Source organism: Bufo gargarizans, chromosome 10 (assembly GCF_014858855.1).
Source record: "Bufo gargarizans isolate SCDJY-AF-19 chromosome 10, ASM1485885v1, whole genome shotgun sequence".
Lineage (NCBI taxonomy): Eukaryota > Metazoa > Chordata > Amphibia > Anura > Bufonidae > Bufo > Bufo gargarizans.
The window spans coordinates 33,159,127-33,175,264 of NC_058089.1; positions in this window are offsets into that span (position 1 = coordinate 33,159,127).

Below are 16,138 nucleotides of genomic sequence, written 5' to 3' on the forward strand. Positions count from 1 at the left end.
TTGATCCAGAGGAAGGAAAAAAAAAAAAAACCCTGTAAGGTAGAAGCCAATTTTCTCATTTTAGGGGAAAAAAATTCCTTCTCGACTCCAATCAGGCAATCAGAATAACTGATATTATTACACTCCAGAAATACATCCAGGCCCCTCTTGAACTCCTTTATTGTACTCACCATCACCACCTCCTCAGGCAGAGAGTTCCATAGTCTCACTGCTCTTACCGTAAAGAATCCTCTTCTATGTTTCTGTACAAACCTTCTTTCCTCCAGACGCAGAGGATGTCCCCACGTCACAGTCAAGGGGATAAACAGATGATGGGAGAGATCTCTGTACTGACCCCTGATATATTTATACATAGTAATTAGATCTCCCCCTCAGTCGTCTTTTTTCTAAAGTGAATAACCATAATGTTGATAATCTTTCAGGGTACTGTAATTGCCCCATTCCAGTTATTACTTTAGTTGCCCTCCTCTGAACCCTCTAGCTCTGATATGTCTGCCTTGTTCACAGGAGCCCAGAACTGTACACAGTCCTCCATGTGTTGTCTGACTAGTGATTTGTAAAGTGGCAGGACTATGTTCTCATCACGGGCATCTATGCCCCTTTTGATGCAACCCATTATCGTATTGGCCTTGGCAGCAGCTGCCTGACACTGGTTTCTACAGCTTAGTTTGCTGTTTATTAAAATTCCTAGGTCCTTTTCCGTGTCAAGTTACCCAGTGTTATACCATTTAGTATGTACGGGTGACTTGCATTATTCCTTCCCATGTGCATAACCTTTCATTTGTCAGTGTTAAACCTCATCTTCCACTTCTCTTCCCAAGCCTCCAATCTATCTAGATCCATCTGTAGTAGTATACTGTCCTCTTCAGTGTTAATTACTTTACACAGTTTAGTGTCATCTGCAAATTGATATTTTACTGTGCAAGCCTTCTACAAGATCATTAATAAATATATTGAAGAGGATAGGGCCCAATACTGACCCCTGAGGTACCCCACTAGTGACAGTGACCCAATCTGAGTATGTACCGTTAATAACCACCCTCTGTTTTCTATCATTGAGCCAGTTACTTACCCACATACAGACATTTTCTCCCAGTCCGAGCATTCTCATTTTATATACTAACCTTTTATGTGGTACAGTGTCAAATGCAGGGCCGGCCTTTGGGGTGTGCGGGCTGTGCGGCCGCACAGGGCGCCATAGCAACAGGGGCGCCGGGCGGCCGACAGCCCGCAATGTAATATGGGCAGGCGAGGCGGCACTTATGTTTTTCCACGGGGCGGGCGGGCCCCCGCCCCCTCCCCCTCCCCTGTATTCAGCAGGGGGCGCACGTTGCGGTTTTAAAAAAAAAAAAACTTCGGGCGGCGGGCGGCGCCCCTCATTCTGCGCCGCCTGAGTGGCTGAGGCTCTGCCTGCGCCTGCTGTGTGCTGTTAGTGTAGCGTGGCCGAGCTCTGTTCGATCCGCGGTACAGGAGCTTTTGTTTCCTGTACCCGGCCGGACTGACAGGAAGTGCTCACTTAGTGTGCACTTCCTGTCAGTCCGGCCGGGTACAGGAAACAAATGCTCCTGTACCGCGGATCAAACAGAGCTCGGCCACGCTACACTAGAGGTGGAAAAGAGAGTGGGAGGGGGGAGGAAATAATGAGAGTGATGGGGGGGGGGGGAGAGGAAATAATGAGAGTGTCGGGGAGAAATAATGAGAGTGATGGGGGGGGGGGAGAAATAATGAGAGTGATGGGGGGGGGGGGAGAAATAATGAGAGTGATGGGGGGGGGGGGAGAAATAATGAGAGTGATGGGGGGGGGGGAGAAATAATGAGAGTGATGGGGGGGGGGGAGAATAATGAGAGTGATGGGGGGGGGGAGAAATAATGAGAGTGATGGGGGGGGGGGAGGAGAAATAATGAGAGTGATGGGGGGGGGGAGAAATAATGAGAGGATGGGGGGGGGGAGAATAATGAGAGTGATGGGGGGGGGGAGAAATAATGAGAGTGATGGGGGGGGGGAGAAATAATGAGAGTGATGGGGGGTGGAAGAAATAATGAGAGTGATGGGGGGGGGAGAAATAATGAGAGTGATGGGGGGGGGGAGAAAATAATGAGAGTGATGGGGGGGGGGAGAAATAATGAGAGTGATGGGGGGGGGGGGAGAAATAATGAGAGTGATGGGGGGGGGAGAAATAATGAGAGTGATGGGGGGGAGAAATAATGAGAGTGATGGGGGGGGAATAATGAGAGTGATGGCGGGGGGGGGGAGAATAATGAGAGTGATGGGGGGGGGAGGAAATAATGAGAGTGATGGGGGGGGGGAGAAATAATGAGAGTGATGGCGGGGGGGGGGAAATAATGAGAGTGATTGGGGGGGGAATAATGAGAGTGATGGCGGGGGTGGGGGGGGAAATAATGAGAGTGATTGGGGGGGGGGAATAATGAGAGTGACAATGGAGTCTCCAGAGCCAGACTGCAGCCAGAGTCCAGATCATCTTATTGTCCTGGTGGTAAGTAGACAATGCAATATGTTTATTATTTAATTGTTTAGTTATTAATACTACATTGGAAACTAATTTTCTCAGCTGGACACCGGCCGACATGCGCTGGGGGCCTCACCAGCGGTTAGGGTAGGAAAAAGCACTGGCCCGTACGTACATTTTTCCCTTCCCTAACCGCTGGTGAGGCTCCCGGTGCATGCGCAGTGTCGGCCGGTGTTCAGCTGAAAACATCCATCCGATCACTGCGAATTGGCCCATAGTTTTTCCCTACCCTAACCGCCGGCGAGGCTCCTGGCGCATGCGCTGCTGTGAAATTTCCCTAACCTGTCGTTGTGCGCCTGCGCGATGCTGCACACCTCCTCACGTCATGTCCGGTGCGACCGGAAGTGACGAGGGTAGGGAAATCTCACGAACTAGGGAAGTATAACATTACACCGGCCTTTGGGGTGTAAGGGCTGGTAACTACTTGGTTGGATAGTCAGCCAGCCTATGCCATGATGCCAGCAACAAGCATTTTTTTTTTTTTTTTTTTTTGGGGGGGGGGGGGGCGCGCCACAAGGTTAGCTCGCACAGGGCGCCTGAACACCTAAGGCCGGCCCTGGTCAAATGCTTTGGTGAAGTCCAGATACACGTCATCCATTGATTCGCCGCTGTCAAGTCTAGAACTTACCTGCTCATAGAAACTGATTAAATTAGTTTGACATGACCGATCCCTCATGAAGCCATGCTAATATGGCGTTATTTGCTTATTTTCATTGAGGTACTCCGAGATAGCATCTCTTAGAAAACCTTCAAACAGTTTACCCACAACAGATGTTAAACTTACCGGCCTATAGTTTCCGGGCTCTGTTTTTGGACCCTTTTTGAATATTGGCACCACATTTGCTATGCGCCAATCCTGTGGAACACTCCCTGTCAGTATAGAGTCCGCAAATATCAGAAATAAGGGTCTGGCTAGGACATTACTTAATTATCTTAGGATACGGGGGTGTATGCCATCTGGTCCTGGCGATTTGTCTATTTTAATCTTTTTAAGATGCCGCTGGTACTTTTCCCTGGGTCAGACAGGACACTTTTAATGGGGAATTTACTTTTACATTCTGCATGTCATCTGACAGTTTATTTTCCTTAGTGAATACAGTGGAGAAAAATATATTTAATAGCTTTGCTTTGCTCTCTGCAACTCCCCCCTCATTACTCTGTAAAGGGCTTACACCTTCATATTTATACTTTTTACCATTTATATAATTGAAGAACATTTTAGGGTTAGATTTGCTCTCTTTGGCAATGAATCTCTCGGTCTCTAGTTTGGCTGCTTTTATTTATTTTTTACATATTTAATTTTTTTCCTTATAGTTTTTCAATGCTTCCTCGCTACCCTCCTGTTTTAGTGATTTAAATGCTTTCTTTTTGTCATTTATTGCTTTCTTTACATTTCTATTTATCCACATTGTTTTTTTCTTGTTCCTTAATCTTTTATTCCCATAAGGTATGTACCTCTCACAATTAGATTTTAGGATGCCTTTAAAAATATCCCATTTTGCGGCTGTATATTTGTTTTTGAGAACTTTATCCCAGTTAGTTAGGCCCATGGCCTCTTAGTTGGCTAAATTTAGCTTTTTTGAAGTTTGGTATTTTTGTTCTTCCCTGAAGAAACACTCTTTTGAATGATAATTGGAAGGTTATTACTTTATGGTCACTATTTCCCAGGTGTTCTCCGACCTGCACATCTGTTGTTCTGTCAGGTCTATTGGTTAATACTAAGTCCAGTATGGCCGTCCCTCTAGTCGGATCCTGAACCAGTTGGGAAAGGTAATTGTCTTTGGTTATTGCCAAGAACCTGTTTCCTTTATGAGATATACAAGTTTCAGTTTTCCAGTCTATATCTGGGTAGTTGACGTCCCCCATAATAACCACCTCATTATGATTTGCCGCCTCGTCTATCTCGTTTAGTAGTAGATTTTCTGTGGACTCTGGTATATTAGGTGGTTTATAGAAAAACTCCTATTAGTAATTTATTATTGTTTTAGCTCCATGTATCTCTACCCACAGTGACTCCACATGTTCATGTCCCTCACTTATATCTTCTCGGACTTTGGGCTTTAGACAGGACATTACATAAAGGCAGACCCCTCCCCCTCTCCGGTTTTGGTGATCCTTTCTAAACAGACGGTAACCCTGTACATTAACCGCCCAGTCATAGTTATCATCCAGCCATGTCTCAGTTATTCCCACTATGTCATAGTCCTCCTCACACATCACTAATTCCAGTTCCCCAGTTTTATTAGTCAGGCTTCTGGCATTAGTATACAGACATATAAGAGGTTTATGTATATTTTTTACCCTACAGTTTTCCTTCTGAAGTCCCTCCTTCCATTCCTCCCCCAGCCTCCCTACCTTGCCCCCGGTCTCTATCTGCACTATCTTCCCATTTTATAACGTAATTACCCTCCCCCCCCAGTCCCTAGTTTAAACACTCCTCCAACCTTCTAGCCATCTTCTCCCCCAACACAGCTGCCCCTTTCCCATTGAGGTGCAGCCCATCCCTATGATAGAGCCTGTAGCGAGAAGTCGGCCCAGTTCTCTAGGAACCCAAACCCCTTCTTTCTACACCAGTTCTTGAACCACTTGTTAACCTCCCTAATCTCCCGCTGTCTTTCTTGTGTGGCTTGTGGTACAGGTAGTATTTTAGAAAACACTACCTTTGAGGTCCATGCCCTAAGCTTTTGACCTAAATCCCTAAAATCATTTTTAAGGACGCTCCACCTACCTCTAACTTTGTCATTGATTCCAATATAGACCATGACTGCTGGACCTTCTCCAGCCCCTCCCAGTAATCTGTCAACCCGATCCGCGATGTGTCGAACTCAGGAAGACAACACACCGTTCGACGATCCTGGTATTTGTGACAGATCGCCCTATCTGTACCCCTAATAATTGAGTCACCCACTACCAGCACCTGTCTGGCCTGCCCTGCTCTCCTGGTCCCCTGCTTACTGGAGCTGACATTCCCCTGACTGGCAGAGGAAGTGTCCGGCTGCAGCAGTGCCGTCCCTGGACTGACATCCCCCTCATCTGCCAACCTTGCAAACTTGTTGGTGTTGTGTCCAGTCCCCAGTGCTCTACACTTCCTGGTCCTACTGTAGTTCAATGCATATGAATTGGTAGGAGATGCATAGTGAGTTGATGAGCTAGGACCAGAAAGTGGTGAGTAGCCAAGACCTGGTAAAAGTCAGAATGACAGCAGCTGGGGATCGGTGAGTAATATTTCATTTTTTATCCTCTCTGAGCCTTATTTAAAGGGCATCTGTCAGCAGATCTGTACCTATGACACTGGCTGACCTGTTACATGTGCACTTGGCAGCTGAAGGCATCTGTGTTGGTCCCATGTTCATATGTGTCCGCATTGCTAAGAAAAAGGAGGTTGGCCATCCCTGCTGTGGAAGCAAAGGGGGCGTTGTCATTACACCTATAGGCTCTGCCCTTTCTGCAACTGCCGGGCCCTCTCCACTTTGATTGACAGTGAAAACGTCATGAGGACACAGCAGTTGCAAAGAAAGCTGAGCCTCTAGGTGTAACGGGAATGCACCCATTTCTCCTAATGGCTCATTTGCAGATATTAAAACATCATATGAACATAGGACCAACACAGATGCCTTCAGCTCTTACGCGCCCATGCATCAGGTCAGCCTGTTTCATGGGTACAAAACTGCTGACAGATGCCCTTTAAAAATGATATCCTGCTCAAACAACACTTTCATTTAGTAAGGTGTTTTTATTCTCCTACCTACCCTCTTGGATTGCCCAATTTAGACAGAAGAGCGGCCAGGTCCCTGACTGTCTGCTCACTAGCAATATTGGTTACCTGACCTGTTTTCTCAACAGGTGGCAATCTCAGGCAAGACCTCACCCTATCTGACGTTCTGCCATATTCTACGGCACTGGTCCCCAAGATCAGTACTTAGGAACATATTAGAAGGCTACTGACATTCAGTTCTCTGCCACGTTACCCTCACTCAATGTTCACACTGCACACAGCACATTTGCAGTGCATGCTCCCAGCGCATTCAAGAAAAGCTCGAATGCGGTGCGAACAGAGCCTTATATATTTTCTGGAGAAATCTTTCTGGCACATTAATGAGAACATTAATACCATGGATACATGCGGTGTATCAGCCTGAAGCCGCGCTTAGTACAAAAGGTTAATGTTTAGTGAAGATTCAAGTGCTGTCCTTAAAGGTAAAAGAGATTCGAGTGTTTAGTCTCACATCTTATAAACTGTGAGTATACAGTATAAACTCAGGAGAGAAGCTTGCTGAGCACTGAATATTGCTCCGGATGGTGCCTGGAGATTTCTGGACCTGCCTCCAGAGTCCTGTGAAGACTTCACATATAAAATTCTCATTTCTCTGCTACTTTATTCTGGTTTTAATAGGAAGAGAAATGCTAGTGAAAGGAGTTTCTTAACACAAGTCCATAACATCTTCCATACTTTCATGTTGAATCTACAGCCAGGGCTGGATTACGGATGGAGGAGGCTCCTGTTCCACCCAGCTACCATCTGACCTACTGTTACAGTGGCGGATCAAGGTGGCTGCTGTTCCACTCACCGGTCCTGGCTCTCTGCCTCCCAGTGGCGCAGACCCAAGTCCCGTTCTCCTCTTCTCCCAACTCTACTCCTTCTCCCAGGATGAGGCCAGCTAGCCTAGGCTCCCTGTACGCATGCACACTGCCCCTCCAGCTCTTAAAGGGCAACTACATGCCCTGATCTTCACCAGGCAACGGCTGGCAACCTGTGGATATTTTAGGCACCTTCCCCATTAGAAGGGTGCCTGAGCAATAAGGTCCCTAGCTTGCTTGTTCCTTGCAAAGGTGTTGTTGATGTTGCAAAAAGAAGTAAAAATAGTAGGGCACACCACCACTTGATGTCACACGGATATTTATTATAACATATACTGTCTAGAACATATAAAGTACAATCAAATACGATAAAATTGTTAAAATATAAATACTAAAATATAGTCATCAATACAAATTAAATGTAGGTTAATAGATTCGGCTACGGCCGCAAATTTTCTCATATAATAGTTGCTTCAATACATGTCTTTGAAGAATACAGTTCAATCCTATGATTGATTTCGATGCTTGTTTAAAAAATCACTTATATCTGTGTGTTTTAACACTGAATTGTGGCAATGCCGCAGATAGAACGCTGCCCAAAGTCAAGACTTCTACCGGAGTGGTTTTACTCACTATTTTAGATGATGCCGGTTTCCATATCACTCGTGGCGTCCCACGTACAGTGAAAGTCTTTTATAGGCTGCGGCAGAAAAAGATAAATGAAGTGTAGACTTGCGGGATCCTCGGTGATTGTAAATTGGTTGCACCGTCTCACAGGTCACCTGGAAGTATATGCCCTCTGCGTTGTTTGTTCACAGTGTGCAGGGTTAACTTTCACCAGGAAATAGAGGACTCAGCGTAAAGACGGATGTTCAATTTTTCTTTACCATAAAATACAACTTCACCGATCCCTTCTTTAAAGCGCTTGTTGATCTTCAAATCTGTATGTCATGGGATTCATTACCATACGCGTTTCGGAGGCTAAGGCTCCTTCTTCAGTGGTTAAGTTTCCCATGAGAATGGCATGTCTTTATATACCTATACAGGTGCGGATTTAATTAATTGATTGGCTTAAGCCATTTTGTAGGAAGTGACGTGAATTCTTTTTCAAAGTTCATGATGACAAGGACTTTTTCTTTGTTTCAGCCTTTATTTTTAATTTAAACTTATATAAACTTATTTAAAAGGCATATTAAATCAATATATTGCATATGTTATAAATATATAAATATATCCAAATAAAATTAGGATAAAAATAAAAGGTTAAGTTATAATTTACAACGACATAAATACTGCATTTTATAATATTTATATCATGTGAATCTGTTATCTTCATACACTTAACATTGCGGCCGTTTTAAAGTATCGCAAACAGAGAACAAAAATAAGTACATCGACCGCCATGCGGTATGCGTGCGTTTTTTATTTATTATTTGCGGTAATATTCATACTGCGTTTTTACCATATTTATATTCTCTGTCCGTACTAATGCTATTACTATTTAATTGTACCCCACAGTTTCGCATTGATCACATGTGGTTATAAAAATATAAAAATATAAAAATATATATTTTTAAAAAGATAATTTTCTATGTTCAAACTATATTATATAAATTTTATACATTTTATACATTTTATACAGTAGCAATAAGGTTCGGAACGCGGGCACGGAGTAGGAAACGTGATGGGAAAAGTGCCCACCAGGGGGAGGCCCGGAAACTTTAATAACTCACGGGTCTCTCCCTGGTGAGGACTCCCCCCAACTCGAACAAATCACAAGAACCCATATATTTCTATTTCTGCGTTCAAACCCGCAGGGAGTAAGGTGTTAAACTCGAAGATATGTCTTGATTCAATTCTCGACATTCTTTTTATATGATCTCCGCCTCTCCAATCGATTTCTACTTTTTCGAGGGCTGAGAAAGTAAGTCCCTTTGGGTCCTGATTGTGCACAATTTTGAAGTGGTTTGACAGGGTATGTTTTTCGTACCCCTTTTTTATATTCGAAATATGTTCGGCTATACGGACTCTAAGTTGTCTCTTAGTCCTCCCCACGTATTGTCTTTTGCAAGGGCATTGTATAATATAGATAACACTATTAGAATTACAAGTGAGGAACTCTTTAATTGTATGTTCATGGGGACTTGTCATCGATTTTACCGTCAGTGTTTTCTTGGGAAATATGGTGTTTTTGCAACCCATACATTTACCGCACCGAAAAAAGCCAGTGGTATTTGTCCATTCCTGTATGGACAAACCTACTTTGTTTTTATTTCTTTTTGGAATTGTAGGCGCTACTATTAACGCTAGATTTGGTGCCCGCGTTCCGAACCTTATTGCTACTGTATAAAATGTATAAAATTTATATAATATAGTTTGAACATAGAAAATTACTTTTATTGGATTACACTTTTATATTTTATATATTTTTATATAATTACATGTGATCAATGTGAAACCGTGGGGTACAATTAAATAGTAACGGCATTAGCACGGACAGAGAATAAAAATACGGCAAAAACGCAGTATGAATATTACCGCACTAAAAAACGCACATGTACCGCATGGCGATCGATATATTCATTTTTAGTCTCTGTTTGCGATATTTAAAATGGCCGCAATGTGAAGTTAATGAAAATAACCGATTCACATGATATGAATATTATAAAATGTGGTATTTATATCGTTGTGAATTATGACTTAACTATTTTTATTTTAATTTTATTTTAATTTTAATTTTATTTTGAGATACTTATATATTTATAACATATGCGAAATATCATGTGATATATTGATTTAATATGCCTTTTAAATAAGTTTTAAATAAAGGTTGAAACATAGATAAAGTTTGTCATCATGAACTTGGAAAAGGAATTTACGTCATTTCCTACAAAATGGCTTAAGCCAATCAATTAATTAAATCCGCACCTGTATAGGTATATAAAGACATGCCATTCTCATGGGAAACTTAACCACTGAAGAAGGAGCCTTAGCCTCCGAAACGCGTATGGTAATGAATCCCATGACATACAGATTTGAAGATCAACAAGCGCTTTAAAGAAGGGATCGGTGAAGTTGTATTTTATGGTAAAGAAAAATTGAACATCCGTCTTTACGCTGAGTCCTCTATTTCCTGGTGAAAGTTAACCCTGCACACTGTGAACAAACAACGCAGAGGGCATATACTTCCAGGTGACCTGTGAGACGGTGCAACCAATTTACAATCACCGAGGATCCCGCAAGTCTACACTTCATTTATCTTTTTCTGCCGCAGCCTATAAAAGACTTTCACTGTACGTGGGACGCCACGAGTGATATGGAAACCGGCATCATCTAAAATAGTGAGTAAAACCACTCCGGTAGAAGTCTTGACTTTGGGCAGCGTTCTATCTGCGGCATTGCCACAATTCAGTGTTAAAACACACAGATATAAGTGATTTTTTAAACAAGCATCGAAATCAATCATAGGATTGAACTGTATTCTTCAAAGACATGTATTGAAGCAACTATTATATGAGAAAATTTGCGGCCGTAGCCGAATCTATTAACCTACATTTAATTTGTATTGATGACTATATTTTAGTATTTATATTTTAACAATTTTATCGTATTTGATTGTACTTTATATGTTCTAGACAGTATATGTTATAATAAATATCCGTGTGACATCAAGTGGTGGTGTGCCCTACTATTTTTACTTCTTTTTGCAACTTTTTAAAGGATTGGGTGAATCCTTTTGTAGGTGCACCCTTTCATTGCCTGAGCAGTAGGTGAGCCCTCTCTAAGTACTTGTGTTGTTGATGTTGTCTGCCCATGTACCGACCTCTGCCCATTTCCTCACTCTGATCCTCCATTGCCTGACCTGTGCCACATTACCATTCTGATCTTGTGCCCCCTGCCCTGACCTTTGGACTGTTTTACTTACTCGCACAAGCTCTGCCCGTCCTGACCTTGACCTGTTACTGACTCTGAGTTTTGCCCTTTGGTACATAGCACCAGGGTCTCTTGATCCCTGTGTGTAAGCAGCCAACCACATGGAGACTACTCTAAGAAGTAGTGGCCTGATGCGTCACCTGTAGTGAAGTCCAGATCCCTGTATAGGGGTTAGTTGGCACAGTGGTTCCACATTCACCACCATAACACCTGCTATCACATGGCTAGGCATTGTTCCTTCAACTGAAGTCTATGGAAGTTATCGGGACAAAGATACAGCTGCATACATGAGTGGCCAACTCTTCTTTGCTGGATAAGTTCTTCAAATGGTCATCAGGAAGGGTGGGTGGTAGAGATCCACTTGGCTGTGAAAGGCACAAGGCATGTGTCCTCCATACAACCATAGTGTCCTGTCTACAACTATCATCACAAATCACAGCAAAAATATATCTTTGCAGCGTAGAGCTATTCACACAATAGGGCAGATGCATTTATGTATTTGTCAAGGTCTGGGAGAGACTATCCGCCATGTTGGGTTATGATTGTATGTTACTGCTTGTTAAAAGTCGTCTATGTAACAGTAAGTGAGACGGAATAAAATGTGCATTGTCCAGTAGTGGTTAATAAAGTCCGGGTGGTCAGAGCCGCAGTAGTCGCTGGCTTGCCAGAGAAGCATACTGTTTATTGGACAGAGTGACTTGTCTGTGTGGAGACTGGGGGGCGGCTAGCTTTAGACCCCAGTTCCTGACAAAAGTGTGCTAGTTGGGTTCACATCATGTTTTATGCCTCCATTTCACATATATTTTAGAAAAAAAAAAGGATACAAAAATGCAGCACACCAGTCCAGTAAAAAAAATTTATATATTTTTTTTTTTTACAATGTAACTCTAACGGATGTCACTGTATGGCATCAGCCTGAAGCATCCGTTTAACGTATACGTTTTTTTTTTTTACAATGTAACTCCATGGTGAATAGATATCACTGTATGGCATCATCTGAACGCAGCCATAGTTGTTGTGCGCAACCAGTAGTTTAGAGCAGGGGCTGGTTGTGTGAAGAATTTGGTACATAGCCCAGTTGGCTGCCAGGATGCTGAGTAGGGACACGGTGCACGAAGGAACACCACAGCGCAAACTGAATATTGTGTAGCCTGCAGCGTGAGGAACAAGAGAGCGTTAATAAGCAAGACTTTGGCTATGCTGTTCCACCTCCTCCACCTACTCACTGTAAAGTGCTGTGCCCAGGGACATTTGTGAATAGCCCTGAAAGTTGTTGTAGTAAAGAGTCTGACCCAGGGGCGTACACAGATCTCATAGGGCCCCAAAGAAAACTTATTATGGGCCCCTTTTCCACCCCACCCTGTTTCCCAGCACAGTAAACACCTCCAGGCAATGAGTAACACGAAACGTGACACCCCAGATTTTGTATGAACTTATCACAAGTGGAAGAAATTTAAATTAAAAAAATTGTATTGTCCCCAAATTCACTCACTTTTATTTCAAGTGGAACTGGTGCTTCCTAAATGTGGCGCTGATTCTGAACACCATGCGTTTTCACCACACAACTGGCATAAATAGACTGAAAAATCTGCCCCATACGGCTCTATGCCTGCTGCTTCCCTCATGTGGTGCATTATAAAACGGTCTAGCTGAAGCCACCACTAGGGGGAGCTCAGTCCATAGGAACGTATAGTTACCATTGGATGCAAAGTAGGCTGTAAAACTCTTTATCTACTGAGCTCCCCCTAGTGGTGGCTGGAGTTCAGTGTCAGTTGTATGGTCTGCCCCCCATGGAGGGTACTCCACTGGTTTGAACCTGCTCTCTGGTGTCTGAGACTATACATTCCTACTACGTCGTGCACTCTGTAACCTGCGGCATGTTCTGGCCACCTTACATTTTTATCCCAGTTTTTTAGCGTTTTCAGAAATATAACATTTGGAACAAATGCCAACTTTTTTAAGTATCTGCAAGTGCAAAAAATGCATCAAAAAGAGAAACCACCGTGTTATTTTTTTCCACGTTCCAGCTTTGTATGCAGTATTTGTAAGGCGGCAGGAGGAGTCAGCTTTGGTCACTGACCTACACAGTAATAATACTTTATAGTCTACATGTATACTAATTGCTGGCACTTAACCCCAGTTTCCCCGGCTGTAAATGCTGCTCATCACAAACACGAGTCTCTACGAAGCACATGTAAGTCCTCTGACGTGCACCAGCACCCGCGTTGCCAGGTTCTGTGATAATGAGTGACCATGGATACAAAGCTGTGGCAGCGGGCGCTAATGTGCCATTATCAGGGTCGCTGACCTAGAAGAAGACGCACCTCATTTCCCGTACATACAGAAGATGTCTGCGGCCGTACAGTTCAGTAGTAATGAAGATGAACAGGCGTACGAGCTGAGAAAGACTTGGTAGATTTTCTATCCAGGAGCTGGCACTGCCTGCAAGGAAGAAAAAAAGAAAAATAAATAAAAATAAATCTATCTATCTATCTACCTATCCAGTTTGTATCTATCTATCTATCTATATGTAAGGAAAATCCAAGGCAGCACACAGATATCCGTGAAAAAAAAGGGGTATTTTATTCACCCATGTGTAGACAGCAACGTTTCAGCTCACTCCATGGAGCCTTTGTCAAGCCATAATACAAAGGGCAAAATCAAGTTCTGATATAGAGTACATAATTAACAAAAGTGATTACATAATTATACATTAATTTCTGCAAAAATATTGATAAAACCAATAAATCTCAAGTGTACATGATTATACTGTATTAAAAAGAATCACTAGCTGGAGACTGCAGGACTCAGTCGGCGTCCGGAACTAGACAGTGCGCAGGCGCGGGAAGCCTTACAACCCGCGAGACTAACCATCACATAGGGCGCATAGCGGCCCACATTCAAGATGGCGACTCCGCACCAAACACAGACTGGGCATGCTCGTTCCCAAGGCGGGGCGGGCATAATCTGACACACACAGAGCCGTCTACGAGGGCTCAATGTTGACTTTAGGGTCGTTTGGATATCTCTCACCTGTTTGTGTTTGTCCTCTTCCTTTTCCGTTGTTTATGTGTGTATATTTTTCCTTTTCCTTTGGTGCTCCTTCCCCCTGTTTTTGTCTTTTTTTGGGGTTCTGTTGAACTCTGCTCGCCTCTCTCGTAAGGTTTTATACATGTGCAAGTTTTGTATCCAAACCAACAACTAATAGTTTGTTTTATATATATATTTTTTATAGATGAATATGAAAATGTATTCTATAATGGATCATCTCATTGGAAGCTAGAAGACAGCAGGACCACATTGGCGATCAGCGATATTTGATAATGTTTTGATTTTTTTCGATATATGTATTTGATGCCTGGCGACACAGACGGGATGAGACTCAGCACCATACATGTTCCCTCGACTGTGAGACCTTTGACAGAACATGGATGGCCTGTTTGTACAGGCCCCCTATGTGTGTACATTGGTCATCCAGTATTGACATAGTCTGTATGTGTATGGATGGCTCTCCTATGACGGGGACCAGGACACAGAGTCACTTCACAGTGACGGCTGTGCCTGCCGCTCCCGCTCAGGTGTGCCGCCCCCGCTCGGGTAGCTCCCGGCGGAGACGTCACACAACTGGAGAGTAATTGTGACAGTTCATGATGTGTGGACCTTTGGAGAGAAAACTGCGATTATAAAAGTATGGGGAATAGGTGACCATGGGTGATAGTGGCGGTATGCCATTAGCCCGTTTTACACCGCTGGACTCCCCCTTTTTTGAGTTAGTAATCAGGAAACGATGCAGTATAACCGGTCCTCTGCTATGAATGGTGGTCAGGTGATCCGTCACATGATCTCTGTGTGTGTCAGATTATGCCCGCCCTGCCTTGGGAATGAGCATGCCCAGTCTGTGTTTGGTGCAGAGTCGCCATCTTGAATGTGGGCCGCTATGCGCCCTATGTGATGGTTAGTCTCGCGGGTTGTAAGGCTACCCGCGCCTGCGCACTGTCTAGTTCCGGACGCCGACTGAGTCCTGCAGTCTCCAGCTACATGTGAGAGTTATGAATAATTTTTTAATCAACACGATTATGCACACCTGAAAGGGAATATCAATTTAGGATGTTATGCACTACAATTGGATGAATTGATGGTTAATATTTTTGGCACATAGCACTTTTTTGATATATAATTCTTTTTAATACAGTATAATCATGTACACTTAAGATTTATTGGTTTTATCAATATTTTTGCAGAAATTGATGTATAATTATGTAATCCCTTTTGTTAATTATGTACTCTATATCAGCACTTGATTTTGCACTTTGTATTATGGCTTGACAAAGGCTCCATGGAGTGAGCTGAAACGTTGCTGTCTACACATGGGTGAATAAAATACCCCTTTTTTTTCACGGATATTTGTGTGCTGCCTTGGATTTTCCTTACATATATCTAGCTGGATCAAATTTGTGATCTGTTTCAAGGAATTGCACCGCCTTTGAATTTGTGTGCTGCTCATCAATTTTTCTATACATATCTATCTATCTATCTATCTATCTATCTATCTATCTATCCAGTTTCCAGGACATTTGCTATTTTGGTGTCAAAGTCTGCAGAGAACACGGCAGTTGCAGAGAGAGCAGAGCCTCTAGGAGTAATGATAACGCCCCCATTGCTCCTAGAGGCTCATTTGCATATACTTGATCAAAACATCATTTTCTCGGCACTGCGGGCGCATATGAACATGGGACCAACACAGATGTCTTCAGCTGCCAAGCTCTCGGGTCAGCCATTTTCATAGGTACAAATCTGCAGACAGATGCTCATTAAAACACTGTCTTTTGTTGATCCAAGGCTCCGTTTCCAAATTATGATAATGTTTTTTAATATGCAAATTAGGACTTTGGTGCAATGAGGGTGCTCTTGTTGCACCCAAGCTCCACTCATTACCGTGGCCAGCCCCTTCCCTAGCTTCTTGGATTGACAGGGTCTGGCAGTGGCAAAGCAGTGAGGGAAGGGCTGGTCACAGAAATGATTGGAGCTTGGGTGCAACAAGAGCACCCTCATTGCACCAAAGTCCTAATTTGCATATTAAGAAAATGTGGTAGTGGTGG